Here is a 6,000-nt window from a genome sequence, read left to right as displayed (position 1 = left end):
TCTTGTTGTAGTTAGATGATCTGTAGCAGATTATCATTGTTAGTCGAATATAATCCTGAAAATAATTCATTATTTGTACCCTGAATCAATAATCAAATGATAGCATATTGTTGACTCACCTGTTGCCAGTAAATTTTAATTTTCCTCCAGTGAGAATGTGGTTTGTGTTCTGATCCCATATCTGCGGGTGAATTTAAATAGTGAGGATTGAAAGGATGTACAAAAAGTGAAAGGGTGTTTCGCTAAATTAGGAGTTAAAATGAATGAATTTGGGAAAGTTTTGCCTAGTGAACCGCAAGACCGGATTTCTCTTTTCGTGTGCTCCACTTCTCTCTCAGCATGTTTCGAGTGTTCCTTCATGGGAGGCAGGTTGAAAGAAAGTAACTCATAGCTGGTCTTGTGAAAGCTCAAACGTTTCTAAGAAAGACAATTAGAACAACGACCCCTTAACTTCACAATGAATGCAACAGACCTCTTCATGTCTTTATTTTACTAGGAACCCGGCCATTTTTTTTATTGATCAGCAGTCTTATGGCTTGGAGGTAGACGCTGTTAAGGAGCCTTTGGGTCAAGTACAGTGCAGTAGCAGAGATAACAGTCTATGACTTCGGCGTCTGAAGTCTTTGACAATTTTTTGGGCTTTCCTCCGACACCGCCTAGTATATAGGTCCTGTATGGCAGGAAGCTTGGCCCCGGCGATTAACTGGACCGTACGTACTACCCTCTGTAGCGCCTTACGGCCAGATGCAGAGCAGTTGCCATATCAGGAAGTGATGCAAGCGGTCAGGATGATCTCTGCTGTATAACTTTTTGAGGATCTGGGGACCCATGCCAAATATTTTCATTCTCCCGATGGGGATAATGACCACTCTATGGAAAGGAGGGACTTACACGATATGATAATGCTCTCCCTTTTGCTCTACGACCCCCACACGTGTCAAAGGACTTGTCTGATGTCGGTACCATCAATGTGCCAACTTCTGTTTGGAGGTTAAAACCGTTTGGACTACAAACTAATGTGAACCCACTGTGGAAAGGGGAGATTCTCGTTTTGCTCTAAACTCCCCATTAATGTCACAGAACTCATCTGGAGGTAACCAGTGCTGGTAAAAAAAATTGAAGTATGGAGTGAGTTTTGTGCCTACCCAAAAAAAATATTTCCTGAGTGTTGTTTTTCTAAACAAGAAAGCTAAAACGGATTTTGAGACATGTTTGAAAATGAATTACAAATTTAAAACTGAAATAACACATTTACATAAGTATTAAGACCCTTTACTCAGTACGTTGTTGAAGCACCTTTGGCACCGAGTACAGCCTAGAGTCTTCATGGGTATGACACTACAGGCTTGGCACACCTGTATTTGGGGAGTTTCTCCCATTTTTCTCTGCAGTACCTCTCAAGATCTGTCAAGTTGGATGGGTAGCGTCGCTGCACAGCTATTTTCAGGTCTCTCCAGAGATGTTCAATCTGTTCAAGTCCAGACTCTGGCTGGGCAATTCAAGGACATTCAGAGACTTGTCCTGATGCCACTCCTGTGTTGTCTTGGCTGTGTGGTTAGGGTCATTGTCCTTCTGGAAGGTGACCCTTCTCCCAAGTCAGAGGTCCTGAGCTCTCTGGAGCAGGTTTTCATCAAGGATCTCTCTGTACTTTGCTCTGTTCATCATTCCCTCGATCCTGACTAGTCTCCTAGTCCCTGCTGCTGAAAAACAACCCCACCATGTGATGCTGCCACCACCATGCTTCACCGTAGGGATGGTGCCACGTTTCCTCCAGAAGTGATGCTTGGCATTCAGGCCAAGAGTTCATACTTGGTTTCATCAGATCAGATCATCTTGTTTCTCATGTTCTTACTCCAATAGGTGCATTTTGGCAAACTCCAAGCGGACTGTCATGTGCCTTTTACTGGGGCGTGGCTTCTGTCTGGCCACTCTACCATAAATGCCTGATTGGTGGAGTGCTGCAGAGATGGTTGTCCTTCTGGAAGGTTCTTCCATCTCCAAAGAGGAACTCTGGAGCTCTGTCAGAGTGTCAGAGTGACATTTAAGTTCTTGGTCACCTTCATAACCAAGGGCTTTCTCTCCCGATTGCTCAGTTTGGCCGGGCGGCCAGCTCTAGGAAATGTCTTGGTATTTCTGTTTTTATTTTTAATACATTTGCAAAAATGCCTAAAAACTTGTTTTCACTTTGTCATTGTGTGGTGTTATTTGTAGATCAATGATGATTGATTTTTAGAATAAGGTGTAATGTAACAATATATGGAAAAAGTCAAGGGGTCTGAATACATTCCGAATGCACTGTATCAAACAACCTGACAATGATCCACATCATATGGGTAGAATCGAGGCCTTTCCGTGTCATGAAATACAAAGCAGTTTCCCTCTTGGTTCTCATTGGCGAAGACTGAACTCAAGTTAGGGGTCATGTCAGACTCTCCTATACCACTTTGCCCAACATGTTATACCCCAGGCGTTGTAAATACACCCTTTTTTAAGTTGATATAACTTGCATTATTACTATAGGGCTGTGAAAACCATGGACTAAAGGCGTCAGACTGAGCATTTGTCACTGGAAATTGCTGATGACATTGAACATAGTTTAGGATTAGGGTATTTCAATCATTTCAGTATCTCTATTCTGCCCTGGAATTGCGTTCCCATGCAAAACTACACAGATAGCTAACAACTAAATCTTCAATAAAACTCCCAAGGCGTGACTTTTCTGGATTTAATATGTTGAAAACGTTTAAATACAACGCACATGCCAAGGTACCATGTGTCTGGCATGATGCCAAACCAGACAGACAATTACCATATGAGTTGCAACTAGCCAACTTGTTCATTACTCTAATAATGTGCAAACACCTCTGTACAATAACAAAGCATATTACACTAGAAACAGTAAGAAAACTACAGTATTTTATTTTTACAATTCGTTTAATTACTCACGAGCAAACTAATACAGCTGACGGCATACATGAAAGGCAAGCCAATTTGTGTGAGTAAATGCAACCAACTAACATTGCAAGCAATTCTATCAATAATAATATTATCATCACTAGCAATATGCTTGAATATAATTGACAAATAAATATTTTCTGGTGCTGAAGCGTAACAAGAAATAACTGCACAGAAAGAACAGCACCGTAGCGTTGCTTTTAGCTGCATCTCTCTGCGTGCAGAACGACGACTCTATTCTACTTTCTGTTTCCGTACAGTCTAAGTACCAGAAAGCTCCAATAGGAGGCGACAAACACCATGGAACACAATGAAAATCAGTTTTAACCACCGTAATAAAATAATATGTTACCTTCTAACAGGATGGCAGCACACTCTGGTATAAAGAAATTGTGCCGTTATGAAATAAAACATGTATCAAGAAACAAATAATGTCCTTTTATAAAAATTTATATTTTGTCTCTAGGATGCTTCAGAAAGAAGAACAACAATCTCTGAGATTGGTCTCAGAAACACGTTAGCAGCCTCTTGCTTGACAATTTTTTGGTTCTACTTTCCTAACTTTTTTGTCAGTCATTTCTGTGCGCCTGACTGTCTTTCAATAAGACAACATCTCCCACTTTTACATTTGTCTTTTCTGCGTCTCTGCAGCGTTGTCAGGTACTCCTGTCTCCATCCTTTCCAAAAGGTGTCAGCGATACACTGGACTTGTTCCACTGTTTTCCATTAAGGTCATTCATGCTGAAGTATCCAGAAGGGGCTCAGGAAGTGCTGGCCTCTTGTGTCAGTTACATTCAGGGTGTGAGAATGGCAGGCATGTCAGGGTCGGTTAACATTGACGTGAGGGGTCTCGCATGGATTATTTCCATAAGAGTGCTCAAGACCTCATGTGTGAGATGAGTGGAGCCCGTCTGAAACAGCATTTGGCAACCCCAATGAGTCTCTCCCAAGAACAACCCATTTGAGACGAGTGTGGGGGATTAAATATTTAAGTACATCCCTTGTCTGAGAGGTATTTAGTCAGTTCTGAGTCATTTCTGTCGATTCCCAGTTCCTTGCAGGCACCTATGAAGTTTGAACCTCAATCAGAGCATAGCACTTTTGCTGGACCACGGGATAGGATACTTGACCACTTGTTTTGGTCAAGTATCCTCCCTCTAACTTTGCGGCAGGTGACACACTTGTGAATGATACCAGAGACCAGACGTTTGCTCCCAATAATCCAGAAGCCTGCTGCTCGAATAGCTCCATCTGAAAAATGACGGCCCTGGTGAGCCACTTGCTTGTGATAATGTCTTACCAGCAGAGTGGCAACATGATGTGATGATGAGAGGATGTTTTCCGTCTTGTGACATGTAAGCAGAGAATAAGCAGCCTCCCACCCTCAGCAATCCATCCTCATCATTCACTGGGTTCAGCTTTTTGAGTGTACATTATTTTAGGAACTCTTTTCCTTTTTCAAGGCATTTGAATTCCTTTTTGAAGGATTCATGTTGCACACAGTGAATGATTGCTGTTTTGGCTTGTGACAACTCACTTGTACTGCATGGTTTATTGCAGTCATGCCAGCCTCTGCAATTGGTGTCGTCCGCACCTTCATAGAAGGATCTGGCAACATTAATGAGTCGTGCTATGGCTCGATTGAGAGCTTTCCAGCTTGAGAACCTCTCAAAGCGATGAGAGCCGAGTTGAGCTTCAGAAATCTTAGTGGCAAAGGCAGTGACGTCTGCTTGAATCTTTGCATCTGTGTAAGGCTCTACAAGGTCAAAATTGATTGTCTCAGACTCACTTGAGTTTACTTGGGTCAGGAAAGGTGGACATGAGAACCAACTGGTGTGCTTTAAGAGTATGGGCCTGGTTGCATGGTCTGCTGGACTGCTGTTGGTGTTTACATAACACCACTGGATGGGTAGAATTCCTGATGTGAGTTACCCTATTGGCAACATACACATAGAATCTTTTGGTGACATTGTGGATGTAACCGAGAACTATCTTACTGTTTGTGTAAAACTCTGATCAGTTCATCCATCTCAACAGCTAGCACAGCCTCACACAGTTCTAGGCGTGGGATAGCGTTGGCCGGCTGAGGGGCCAATTTTGATTTCCCCAAGATAAATCCAACATGGCATTGACCTTTCAGAGTCAATAACTCTCAGGTACGCTACCACTCCTATGGCTACTGTAGATGTCATGTATTGTCATGTTGTGTCTTGTTTCTGTCCTTTCCCTTCACCCTGTCTCCCTCTGCTGGTCGTTATTAGGTTACCTTTTCTCCCCCTCTTTCCCCCAGCTGTTCCTTGTCTCCTCCTAACTACCTCGTCACCCCTTTTCCCACCTGTTCCCTTTTTCCCTCTGATTAGTCCTCTATATCTCTCTCTGTTTTTGTTTCTGTCTTTGTCGGATTCTTGTTTGTGTTATTCATGCCTGAACCAGACTATCGTCATGTTTGCTGCAACCTTGTCCTGTCCTGTCGGAATCTGCCGGTCCATCTGAGCCTACGTTTGTTTTGTTATTAAAGAAGCTCTGTTTACGTTAATTCGCTTTTGGGTCCTCATTCACGCACCTAACAGAAGAATCCGACCAAGAATGGACCCAGCGACTTCGGATCCTCTCCACTCAGCCGTCGAGATCCAGGGAGCGATGCTAGGCAGACACGAGCAGGAATTGTCTGCTGCTCGACATGCCGTTGAGACCCTGGCCACCCAAGTCTCCAACCTCACAGAACAGGTTCACCATCTCCGCCTCGATCCACCGGCCACTTCCAGGGCTTTCGAATCTCCGGAGCCCAGAATCAATAACCCGCCGTGTTACTCTGGGGAGCCCACTGAATGCCGCTCGTTCCTCACCCAGTGTGATATTGTGTTTTCTCTCCAGCCCAACACTTACTCCAGGAGCACTGCTCGTGTCGCCTACGTCATATCTCTCCTTACTGGACGGGCTCGTGAGTGGGGCACGGCAATCTGGGAGGCAAGGGCTGAGTGTACTAACCAGTATCAGGACTTTAAGGAGGAGATGATACAGGTTTTTGATCGATCTGTTTTTGGG

Source organism: Oncorhynchus mykiss, chromosome 12, assembly GCF_013265735.2.
Source record: "Oncorhynchus mykiss isolate Arlee chromosome 12, USDA_OmykA_1.1, whole genome shotgun sequence".
Taxonomy (NCBI): Eukaryota; Metazoa; Chordata; class Actinopteri; order Salmoniformes; family Salmonidae; genus Oncorhynchus; species Oncorhynchus mykiss.
The sequence above is the reverse complement of the archived record's forward strand: the minus strand, read 5'-3'. Positions refer to the sequence as shown.